Source organism: Ceratotherium simum, chromosome 8, assembly GCF_057802395.1.
Source record: "Ceratotherium simum simum isolate JZ-2026a chromosome 8, ASM5780239v1, whole genome shotgun sequence".
Lineage (NCBI taxonomy): Eukaryota > Metazoa > Chordata > Mammalia > Perissodactyla > Rhinocerotidae > Ceratotherium > Ceratotherium simum.
Window position 1 is genome coordinate 14,907,894 of NC_141907.1, and position 13,383 is coordinate 14,921,276.

The window sequence follows — 13,383 nt, forward strand, 5'->3', positions numbered from 1 at the left end:
CTCTACTTTTTACCAAGGATCAAGGATAAATTAAATTTCTATAGAGGTTTGCACTTTACAAAGCTCCTTCATATACATGATGATAGCCTTCCTACCAACCACCACGCAGGTGGAGTCATCCCCACCTTATAATTGAAAATAAAAAAAGAAAAAGAAGTAGAAGTTCATGGCGTTGGAATTATGAAAAACAAAGATCTTCCATCATGACTGAGGATGCCTAGGTCATGAATGTGACAACAATGATCACAATTTCCTGAAAAATCAAAACTTGTTAGTGGCAAAACTAGAACGACATTACTGGTTTTCTGGCTGCAAAACTAGTATTCATTCTGTGATTCATTCAATAAACGTTCATTGAATATTTATTGTATGACGGTCACTATCCTAGTTGCTGAGGTTACGAAGGTAAGACATGGTTCTCATTTTCAAGGATCTCAAATCCAGTGGGGTAGACGGTAAAATATGCAAGAATTTACAATATACCATGTGGTGGGTGCTCTGAGTGGTCCAAATATAGGAAGCCACGGGGAGCATAGACAAGCAGCACCTGGCACAGATTTGGGGAACAGTGACCACTTTGGAGAGAAACTACACTTACCAAGTTCTTGAGGACCTGCTGATATTTTCTAAGTAAAGCAAGATTCACAGAGGCATTAGGAACAGCAGGGAGTGCGTGTACATGGACCCAGAGGTAGGACAGAATGCGAACAAGAAACAGGATGAGTGAACATGTCAACTCTGGCGATGTGGATGAAATTCAGTCTTACTGGAGCATAGATTGAGAAGCACAGTGTTGAGAGATCAGGTTGGAGATAGTAGCAGGGGGCATTTTTTGCTGTACCTCTTCTCTTTCCAGCACATTTGGCTACATCTATGAACAGATAAGTCAGGCAGTCCCACATTTCTAATCAGGAAAACCCTGCTGTTCTTGGTGCCTGAATGCAGCCAGAGCTGTTAATGAGCCTCACTTTGACCTTTGGTGCTTGAGGAAGGGAGTCCGTCTTGACTATCAGGGGAGTCATCAACTTTGACTTACAGAGAATCAAGATTACAATTAGGGAGGCCTTGGCCCCTGGTACTGAGTTTGGCAAAGCAGAAATTCCTCTACCCACAGGGAATAGCTCTTCAGAAAGTGTTAACCCTCAGCTGCTTGCCAAGATTCTTTAGGCACTAGATCTTGGAGGATGAAATAGCCCGTCAGGGTATCCTGGTAATTCAATATTAGGTACAGACATGGTAATCCATTTCTAGGCTTGTTTTATTGAGACAAGTTTGTTTTATAAGAGGTACGCAGTTTCTAATATTTCTGTGGCTTGACTTAAAACTCGTGTTTGTTAGTCTCTCAGCTAGACTCGATCAGACATAATATTCTGGCTGATTAAATACAAGGTCAAGCACTATGTATTGGTTTAAAGTGGCAATCTCTAAGGTCCCAAGAATTCCGCATGTAGCTGCAGAAACCACCTTTGGCAATTACGTAGTTCCTAATAAAGGGAAACCACATTGGGTTAGAATTTTTAAGATACATTTATTCATACACTTCCATAGAGTAGCACCCTGATCCACCATGGAAGGTGAGTGACACAAGACAATTCCAAGGGATGAATTATTTACTTCAGGGAATATTTTCACCAAAGATCAGGGGAGACTCTTTTCTTGTCAGGCCATAAATTAGTTAATATTTCCTTATAAAGTGCAGTGAGTAAAAGTTTCAATTCTTTACATCAGATGTCAGATAAGTTTTTTTTTAAATCAAATTTCCTTTGTCTTCTGTTTAATAAAATAGTAAGTAAAAATAAGATTTTATCTGCACTAGTTTTTCTGTCATTTTCTGGTGAGATCCTGTTTCAGAATTACTTAAATGGTGCTGTTGGTTGAATTGTGTCCTCTGAAAAGATACGTTTAAGTCTTAACTCCCTGAATCTCAGAATGTGACCTTATTTGGAAATAGGGTTGTAGGAGATATAATTAATTAAGATGAGGTCATACTGGAGTAGGGTGGACCCCTAATCCAAGGTGACTAGTGTCCCTATAAGAAGAAGAGAGAGAGAAACATAGGAAGAAAGACATGTAAAGACAGAGGCAGAGATTTGAGTGATGTGTCTACAAGCCAAGGAATGCCAAGTATTGCCAGCCCTCACCAGAAGCCAGGAAAGAGGCATGAAACAGTGTCACTCAGAGACTTCAGAAGGAACCAACTCTGCTGACACCTTGATTTTGGGCTTATAGCGTCCAAATCTGTCAGAGAATAAATTTATGTTGTTTTAAGGCACATAGTTTGTGGTACTTTGCTATAGAAGCGCTAGGAAGCTAAGACAAATGGTCTGAGCAGAACGGGAAATTCTTTCCCTCTACACTCTCCAACTTGGGAAGGTGATCTTGAGCTACATGGATATGACCCGGTCCCTGTTTTGTCACCTGACATGAACTACCTCCTTCCTTTTTTTATAGGATGTGTGACAGGATGAATATCCAATTAAAATTTCTCCTTTCACGTTTGGGGCACTGAAAGATGGACTTCTATTCTCTTACAGAAATGTTACAAAAATTCTCATGATGTCACATAAGGCATAACGGCTTTAGTACATCTTTTGTTGTCCCTCTTGATTATAATGTGTGTGAATTAGCCCCTGAGACTGTGATGTGCTAGGTCTTCTCTACTAGGCTGTCCTCATGACAACTTATCCAGACCATATGTTCACAGGTGAAGGAAAACAATCCCAAAACAAGTGGCCGAGGCCTCAGCCTCCCAGGTGGGGTCATCCAAGGGTCCATGGCACGTTCTGATCCTCCATCTTCCTATTGGTTGAGAACAGATGGGCACTAAATTCTAGGACGCAGGAAAAAAATCCTTGTATTTGACCATTTTTCAAGGCAAAATGAGAGAAGGTGGTCAGTGTTAGTTTGGCAGTAGCACTGGACTAATAAAATAATAGCCAGTAGATTGTCGTAAGGTTCAAGGATCCCATCTTCGGAACTCAGAGTACCAAAGCTCAGAGTCCATCAATCACATGTACTAATTTGGCTTTTAATTTGTGTCAAATTTTACCTTGTGTGCTCAATTAACTTCCAACTAGACAGCCACTCCTTGGATTAATTTGTTATATTGTGCCAGATAAAATATTTCCATTTTAATTTAATTTAGATAATGACAATCTAAAAACTAAGATGGACTTCAATACACCAAAGCCTGATAATGTTTGTTTGTAGGGAAACAAATGCCATACATTCCTCCTTAGGCACAATGTTGTCCTTCAGCCAATGGTTTTTATAATTAGGTTCTCCAAAGCCTTGAAGAACATAGCCCTCACATGGCACTCACGATAATGTTAATTAAATTGTGACACTAAATCCATTGGCCTAATGTTGAAGTAGCCTAGCCTTTCCACACTGTCAGAGGGATGTTCAGTTGTGGCACTCACTCTCCCTTACAGTACAACCAGCTGCTATAAAAGAACCTTACATGACCATAAAGAAGCAAGTGAAACAGAGACACTAAAACAAGCTTATTGGGATTTATTGCGTAACTAAGATTGTTTCTTGCTTGGTTTTGGCAGATGAGCAATTTATCCACAAAACAAGGGAAGTAAGAGCAGAATGAGCTTTCTTTTGGTAACTCAAGCCACAGTAAGCTGACCATGCAATCACGTCACAACACTGTGAAGTAGCCTGCACTATTGACAATGAGCAGTGGTTTGCTTAAGTTTGGAACAATTTGACAACCCTGTCTAAGAGTGTTAAAGGCTATTAAGGACTGAATGTTTGTGCCCCCCCAAATTTATGCTGAAATTCTAACCCCCAATATGATGGTTTTAGTAGGTGGAGCCTCTGGAAGGTTTAAGTCATGAAGGCAGAACCCTCATGAATGGGATTAGTGCCCTTGTAAGACTAGACAAGAGAGCTGCTCTCTGCTTTCAGTCATGTGAGGATGCCACGAGAAGAGGACCATCTGCAAGTTGGGAAACAGGCCCTCGTCAGACAATGCATATGCTGGCACCTTGATCTTGGACTTCCTAGCCTCCAGAACTGTGAGAAACAAATGTTTGCGGTTTAAGTCACCCAGTCTCTGATGTTCTTGTTATAGCAGCCTGAGCTGACTGAGACAAAGACGTATTTTTCAAAGGATGAGGCTAAGGCTGTTGGCATTATTGAATTTATGATTTTAGAATTTTCAATTTTTGAGCTTTGCAATTTGTGTGTTCTCTCTCCCAATTAATGAGTTGTTTTTTTATACCTTGGCTGCAGTATGGAGGTAAGGGAAATAGTATCATTGAGTAGTTATGGTGCTACCTTCATGCCTCATGCAATAGGGCATTTGAAAGTTGGAAAGCATTAGTTTGAATGTGACTCTGTTGTTTTCTAAATGTGTGTCCTTGGGAAAGTTAACCTCTGTGTGTTTGTTTTTTCTTCATGTGCAGGCAGAAGTTCGCCAGAATAAAGCCCTGGTTAACTGGAATCCAAGTTTGTAGCTCTGGATCCAATTTATCAGTTCTGCTTGGGGTAAGCAGTAATAACCAGAAGCAGCAGGATATAGCACTGAACTTCATTACAGGTAAGAACTACAAAAACTATCTTCTATTGCAGAAAAGGGCAGACACCAGAAAAGGTCAAAATCAAAGGGAATCGAAGTGCGGTAAAATTGCTCTCTGGTATAAAAAACACCTTCCTTTAAGAAGTAACATTTATTCCTAAACAAACAAGGGACTATAACGACACAGTAAGAAGAATATTTCTTCACATATTTTCAGTCAACCAGAGATACATAGGATTCTCTCTGTTTTATATACTCTGTTTCCTTGTCCTCTATGACACTACGTTTCCCCGGTGTCACATATGCCCACTGAGTCTCTCCTGTTCTTTTTCTTTATCCTTCCGAGTTCATTTCCCTTTAACTGGCCAGTATATGGTGGAGATCCTTAAAGCTGGGCCTGTACCTTATTCTCACCCTGTGGGAAACCTCACACACAACCACAGTTTTAATCACCACAATATGTCAAAAACTCCCAGATATAAATCCTCAAGTCCTGACCTTTCATTAGAGTTTCAGATCCATGTATCCAACTGTCGGTTTCACATCTCCACTTAGATGTCTCAAAGCCACCTCAAATTCAACCCATCCAAAGACAAATGCCTGGTTGTCATCTGCAAATCTGGATTTTTTTTCCAGGCTCTCTCTTCAATCAATGATACTGTCTTTTGTCAAATTGCGTAAATGAAATGTTAGAGTCTACCCTGGAAGCCTTTTTTCCTCGTCTTGAATTCATCAGATTCTTTATATTTCCACCATTAGTTTTCTATCCAACTTAATGTCATGCCTAGTTTGAACTACAACAATACAAACCTCCATCCATTCTTGCCCCTTCCAATTCAATTTATATTTTGCAGGCAAAGTGATCATTTTAATATGTGAATCTGAATAGTAACTTACTTTTTTTGCCTTCGGTGGATGGCTGTGCCTCTGATAGAGAAATACACTCTTTCCTCACTCTTATCTCATTATCCAGTTTCCTGATGGTGCCTCCCATTGGCTGAACACACCTGGAAGCTGAAGGGCAAGGAAGCCCATTGATGGAGTTCTCAAAGTCCTGTCTTCTAAGGAAGAAGTTGTGGCGGAGAAGAGTATTAGAGTAGATCTGGTGGGCCACATCCAGCATGAAGATTTCCAGCCCAAGGAAGTACTAGTCACTTCTCTGCCTTACCTCTCATCTCATTTTGTCCTATTCTTTCTAACACTCTCTGTTCCATCCACACTGGTCTTCTTCATTCAGTTACTCAAATGAACTCCCTACTTTGCATATGCTGATCACTCCACCTGGAAATGCCCCATTGCCCAACCTTTTTACTTGGATAACTTCTACCTATTTTTCATCTATTAAATCCAAAATCACTTCCACATGGAAGCCTTCTCCATATTCCCAAATCAGGTCAGCCCCCTTATCATATACTCCTGCAATACCATGCACGTTTCTTTCATAGTACTTGCTATAGGTTTAACTTTATTTTTTCTCTGATTTTCTGATTAATGACTAGCTTCCCAGTGCAACTGTCAGCTCCTCAGCATCTAACAGAATGCGTGGCATCTGATAGATGTTTGCACAATATTTGTCAAATGAATGAATGCATTTATTGTTATATCATAGTGTGTAAGTGAAAGGGAAAAAAGAAAATTTGAATGGATGATTTGCAAATCTTTATTTCAGCTATCCTTCCAGGTTTGGGAGGAAAGTGATCACTCTTTAAACACTACATAAGAATCCAGAAGTTGAACCTTACAACTTAATGAATGCAATACATAGTAATGCAAATAAGTAGAACTTAATTTTCAGAGGAAGAGTTGGATAGAATTAGGTAAAGAACTTTCTTATTGCAAAAGTTGTCATGAGACATTTAAAAATTATAATTCTGTCCTTTGGTTTATATTTTCTGATAGGAAATCAACCAAGTAAATGTAACACTGCTGAGCACTTTCTAGAGCTTTTCTCCCATAAGTTCCTTCTGGGATATTTATTTGTCAAAATGTGCATAAAGGAAATCGTCAAAGGCAAAAGCAGTGACTTTTAGTCTGGATTTGAAGTGGGGATATTTGTCTGAGGCATTTTTCAACATCAAATTGAAGAGTGCTTCCAGTGAGGGTTCATGAGAAATTGGTCTTCCCCCGGGTCTCAGAGGGAACCTGAGACTTGGCATGTTTTTCATTGTGAATCTTGGTAGAATGGAGAAAGCTGAGATACAAGCAAAAAAGCACTTCAAACCTTCAAATATTAGGCACTTAAGTCATAAGGATTCTTTTTGCGAATACTGAGTTGTGTGGAGGATTATATTAGTGAAATATGAATCTATCACCTGCCATTTGTGGCTCAAATTCCACTTGGGTGGGAAATAAAGAGAATATGTTTCACTGACTGATATATTTTAAAGGGTGTATGTAAAACATAGTGGGGGTTTGCATCCAAATCCCTGAAACTATATACCACCAGTTTAATGGGTATTGTGGTCACCAGCTAATGGGTATTGGTATGTGTTAATTTTATTCCACACTATGTTCACATTATTTTTATACTATTTTTTTAGGCTAATGGGTTAGTGAGCAGCATAATGATTACGGGTCATTAGAAGGACACTGATTCTAACCAGATAAGACTAAAAATCTCAAGCTTGTCATCTTTAAATATTTATTTAGTGTTTTATTTCACAAATTTGTGTTAGTAATTGGCCTTTAAAACAAATCATATAAAAGAAAAGTAGGTTTTCTCTCCAATGTTTAATGTAAATAAATTGAAATGCCAAATGACATATTGTTATGTTATTAGAACTAATATTCATCAAACAACTCTTGTTTGTCAGCCACAGTGTTGGGCACTGTATTGGTTTGCTCTTGCTACAATACATCTGTGTAAGAAATTATCCCAACACCAAGTAACTTAAAACAGTGATTTATTCCCATGTATCTCCTCGTCAGTTATGATGGTTCTGCTGGTCTAGGCTGGGCTCTGCTGGGCAGCCCTGCTTCAAGCTGCAAATCAGTCAAGTAGCAGAAGCAACTCTGCTTCATACGTCTTTCATCCTCTTTTGACTAGCAATCTAGTTGATGCCTGTTCTTTTCATAACATAAGAGGACAAACAGAAATTCACAAGGCCTCTGAGGACCTAGGCTCAGAACTGGCATATTTATCATATCTACCCATATGTAATTTGCTTAAAAGTACTTATAGCCAAGCCCAAATTCCATGAGGGACATATACTCTACCCGTGATGAGGACACGGCAAAGGTGTAGATGGGGGGATGGGGGGAGGGACTGGGGCCATTCATTCAATATACTTGAATGCTTCAAATTCTTTACCTCACTTAATCCTCACAGCATTTCTCTGAAGTATTATTATGCATAATTTAGAGATGAGGAAACCAAGGCTCAAGAAGTTGGGTAACTTTCTCCAGTTCACAAAATAACTAAATGGCAAAGCTGAAATTCAACATCAGGTCTGTTTGACTTCAGAGCCCATGCTTTTTCTATTGGAGGAACTCATTTAATTTTATCAGGTTTCTAATAAATTTTAAGCTAAGTCACTAAGTAGAAAAAGAGGAAAAATGAATATTTTATTGACATAGTTTTTCTTCCTAATTTAATTTTACTCTTTTTTAAAAAAATAGATAATATTCTAATTAAAAAATTAATCTATGTCAAGAAATTTTTGCTTTTCTTTGTATCTTCATCTTTCTTAGAAGTTAGAAAAGAAGAAAAAAGCGACACAACAAAAAATAATCACTATTCTTTCCTATTTTTCGAACGAAAAAAACAATTAAAATTATATCTAAAATAAAAACTTAAAAATCCATTCTGATTCTATTTTACACTAGAATGCCTGGGGATTATGTTCTTATGAATTTTTCTTCTTTTTTTTTTAGTCTGAATGCTGAGAAGATGATAGTTTATTTTCTCTGTTTTCCAACTTTCCCAGTTTTCTGGTTCAATATATTGAATGTTTTTTATGATTCTACAGTCATATGCTAAAATGCTAAAATCTTACAAAGATCAGTAAGAGGGATTAATAATAGCTGACATTGATTAAATGTCAGTCATGCAGTCATGTTCTGGACTCTACCCATCCTAACTCATTTAGTACTCACAAAAACGATGCCAGTTAGAAGGTGGCCATACTATATGTCTTATGGATAAAGACAGAGGCTCAAAGAGGTTAAGGCATGTGCCTTTTTTCCCACAGCTAGAGAAGGCATATGACCAACGCCTATCTGAATCCAAAACCTGCGCCATTAGCCACTAAGCCACATTCTTTCTCTACCTGGAGTGGCTCATAATCTAGTGTGGGAGTCTAGAGAAGCAATAACAGTAGGGAGAGAGTTGAAAGCATGGTTATGTGATCAGTGTTATGGAAACACAGTGGAACAAATGTTTGGATCTGCCAGAAGAATTCCTGGGGAAAGCAATAACAATGGGGAGACAGAGGAAAAGAACAATATCATAAGTTGTGACTCTTAGAAAGCAAGGGCACAACAATTCCTAGGAGGCTGTTTGTACGTTTATTATTTATGCTACAAAAATGCTGTGCTATAATTAACCACAAAATCTTAGCAGTATAAAATAATAAGCTTGTCATCAAATGAAGTCAAATGACTAAACCCAAAATCATGGTGTAGAAATATACTCTGCCTCTTTAGTGGGGGTATTAAAAAGTCATATAGCAAAGGACATGAATATGATACTAGGTAGTAGACTATTCAAAGTGGCTTCTAAGCATCATCTCATTTAAATCCATAAACAACTCTATAAGGTAAATATCATTATTAACAATTTAATTACCAAATTAATTTATAGTAAGAGACTGAATCTCAGAGAGATCCCTGCCTAAATCTACACAGCCAGTACATGATGAAGTCAGGATTTGAACTCAAGTCTTTTTCATTCCCGTGTATAAGTGCACAACTTTTAAATAGTATACAATATAATTTAAACAATATATATGGAGAAACTCTTATGGACATGGCACTGTGCTAGGCTCACGGAACATTAACAAAATACAGTATACTCAGTCCGTTCACTCAAGGAGATTTTAATCTAGAAAAGGAGATAATACATTTATTTGGACTGTATACGTAGGGTCGATGGAATAGTGTGTGCCACTTGAGGCTGAGAGGAGATCAGAGAGTTGGGAGACAAGGTTTTCTTTCTTGAGAAGTTTGTGGTCTAAGATTTGGCAGGAATCTTTGCTTATGTTCCTCCTGAGCACTCTGCTTTGAATCACTGCCACTAGCTTGATGATTTTTTTTTTCAGAGAAGTGAGATGATCCGATTTGTCCTATAGGAGGGTAGCCCAGGTGTTGAATGTAATGGTGTGAAGGACACTGAATTGAAACAAAGGGAGAAGCACAAAATCAACTAGAACTTTTAGAATCCAGGTGACAGAGAAGATGGTGTTTCCACTGAAAGGAAGGGATGAATGTCTATAGTCCTAGGAGTGTGGGGAGATGAGTTAACAAGGTTGCATAGGAGGGATTTCATAATGGTAAATGTGGACTTTGGGGAAATAACATACCAAATTCAAATCTTGGTTCTTTTGAGATGTTGCTTTACACCTTCTTTTCCAAGTATTAGCAATTTATTCACGGCATTCCACAGTTATAGTAGATGTTTAAATTTGGGAGTGGGAAGAGGGAAGCCCTATCATCAAGTAAGTTTGATTAAACAAAATTAAATAGGTTTCTTTGTTGTAGGATATCTCAAATCTTTTGATAGGCTAAGTGGCATCATGACCCTCCAAGCAGGGTGGTGTGAAGGGGAAGGTGGGGAGAGTAGAAAGTATTTTCCAAATTTGTTTGACCACATCATGTTTAGTTTATAGAACATCTCACTAGACTACTTCTTGAAGAATACACTTAGGGAAATGCTATATATTGCTATACTGTCTTAGTCTCTTCATGCTGCTATAACAGCATACCACAGATTGGGTCACTTATAAACAGCGGAAATTTATTGCTCACGGTTCTGGAGGCTGGAAGTCAGAGATCAGGGTGCCAACACAGTCATGTGAGGGCCTTCTTCTAGGTCACAAGCATCATGCTGTATCCTCACATGGTGGAAGGGGCTAGAGATCTCTCCAGAGCCCCTTTTATAACACACTGACCCCATTCATGAGGGTTCCATCCTCATGACTTAAGCACATCCCAGAGGCTCCACCTACTGATACCATCACATTGGGCATTTGGATTTCAGCATATGAATTTGGGGGGGACACAAACATTCAGACCATAGCATACACAAAACCTCAGGGAGAGGTGGTAGAGAGTTGCTTATATGAACAAGGGAGCAGTAGGGTAAGCCAAGTGGGGTCAATTTTTTAGAGGGGGGAAGGACTCTGTAGTAGATTGAATAATGGCCACTCAAAGATATCAAGTCCTAATCTCTAGAACTATACATGTTACCTTATTTGGAAAGAGAGTCTTTGCAGATGTAATAAAATTAAGGATCTTGAGGAGATCACCCTGGATTATCTGGGTAAGACCTGAATGCCAACACAGTGTCCTTATAAGAGAAAGGAAAGGGGAGATAGACTCTATTAACAAATAAGATAACAAAAAGGAGAAGGAAATGTAGAGGTGGAAGAAAAAATTGGGAGTGCTGCCACCACAAGTCAAGGAATATTACGTCCCCAATAATAAAGACCGCGATTATTTTTTTTTGAACTTTCACTATGTACCAGGCTCTGTTCTAAGTGGCTTATCAGCATCATCTCATTTAAATCCGCAATAGCCCTATGAGGTAATTACCATTTTTCAACTTAATTCACAGTGAAGAAACTGAAACTCAGAGAGGTGAAGCTCCCTTCCTAAGTCTACATAGCTAGTACAAGATGAAATCAAGATTTAAACCCTAGAGGCGGAGTCAAGATGGCGGCGTAGGCAGACTCTGAACTCACCTCCTCCCGTGGACACAGCCAATTTACAACTACTCGTGGAAAAATTACCCCTGAGACAGAACTGAAAACTGGATAAGAGGAACTCCTGCAACAACGGACAATCCTAACTGGGGTAGAAGAGGCAGAGACTCCCTTCCGGAGAGGAAAAACGCCGCCTTCACAAGCCGCCAGCTTCACGGCCGCCGGGAGCAGCTCACAGGTACACAGCCTCCCTGGAGGCGCGGGGCCCTGAGCCGGGGAGCGCCCCCGCTGTGGGCATTTTGTGGACCCAGCACAATTGAGACCAGCAGCATAATATCTGACTTTGCTGCTACTAAAGCATTGGGTAGCACCCCCAGAAAACCCGGTTCACAAAGAAACTAAAACTGGCTCTTAAAGGGCCCGCGCACAAACTCACCCGTTCCAGAAAGCATCCTAAAATCACCAGAAAGAAAGGTGCACAGTGCTTCGGTGACAAGAGACTCACCTAATAGGCCCTGAGTGCATCTCGGTGAGGGGTGAGACCTCTCCAGGGACTGGGACATTGGCGGCGGCCATTGTTGTGGCCTGGTGTGAGCTTGCTGACACAGACGCCATTGGAGTTCTCCTGAGACCTGCTAGCCCAGGGTCTGCTCCACCCGCTAGAGCACCGATTTAATCCAGCTCAGCCAGGGCAGGCAGCCCACCCTAGAGACTAGCCCCACCCAACAACAAGCCCTCAGGCAACGTGTGGGCCTGCATAGATTGGTGACTGGATTCTCTGCAGCCTGGCAACTGAGCTGACTTGAGCGGGGCAGGGTGTGCACAAGGAGCGGGTGGAGAGTGTGGGGCGGTGGCAGAGTGTGTGGGGCTCCCGCCGTGGAGAGACTGGGTCCACTTGGGGAGGTCGGGGCACTCACACCGGGCAGGACTGTGTTGACTGTGTGTGTGGACCTGTGGGCGGCAGGGCTTCTCAGCCACAGAAGACTTGTACTTCTCAAAGACCCACATAGGAGGTTTGCTCCACCTTCCAAAACCTGAAACAATTGGGTGCTCCTGTGCCTGAGGCCAGCCCCACCCAGCTGCAATCCTCAGAGAGCTGACAAGAGACCTAATAGGCTAGAGGCTTACAGCAATTGTAAGGCCCTGAGCCTAACAACCTGCCACAGAGGCTACTCACTTAAAAGAAATACTGCAACACAAATGTGGTATTAGAACTTGCAGCCAACTGTGCTGGGGCTCCCCACAGCTGATACAGAGACTGAAGGGCCCACAACAACTACAAGCAGCTGAGCATTACAACAGCTGGCCAGGAGCATAACTCAGCCTCCCTGGGCGCCCACAGGGAGAGCAAACAGGCCACAGCAGAAGGATACACGTAGCCCACATAGGGGTCACCCCTGGAACATTGAGAACTGAGGGAAGCACACTGGAAGCCTCCTAAGCCATCACTTACATAAGGTCACCTATCCAAGAGCAGGAGACTTAGCTGACCTACCTAATACGTAGACACAAGCACAGGGAAAGAGGCAAAATGAAGAGGCAAAAGAATACATTCCAAGTAAGGGAACAGGACAAAACCCCAGAAAAGGAACTTAGTGAAACAGAAATGAGCAACCTACCCGACAGAGAGTTCAAACTAAGAGTGTTAAGGATGCTCACTGATCTGGGGAGAAGAATAGATGGACTCAGTGAGAATGTCAACAAAGAAATGGAAGATATAAAAAGAACCAATCAGAAATGAAGAATACAATACTGGAAATGAAAAACTCATTAGAGGGACTCAAAAACAGAGTAGAGGATACAGAAGAACGGATCTGTGAGCTGGAAGAAAGACTAGAAGAAATTACCCAAGGTGAACAGGTAAAAGAGAAAAGAATTAAAAAGAGTGAGGACAGTCTAAGGGACCTCTGGGACAACATCAAGCGCACTAACATCCGTGTTATAGGTGTCCCGGAAGGAGAAGAGCGAGACAAGGGGGCAGAGAATCTATTT

The 13,383-nt window shown here is 40.6% G+C and overlaps 1 long non-coding RNA gene across 1 annotated transcript in view; it reads right to left on the reverse strand.

Annotated features, from left to right (window-relative positions):
- Positions 1-12,011, reverse strand: part of LOC147916401 (uncharacterized) — a 35,129-nt gene extending 23,118 nt beyond the window's left edge. The window contains exon 1 of the long non-coding RNA XR_015552882.1: positions 11,897-12,011. This is a non-coding gene — a long non-coding RNA (uncharacterized LOC147916401). The remainder of the gene's footprint in view (positions 1-11,896) is intronic.
- Positions 12,012-13,383: the final 1,372 nt, after the last annotated feature.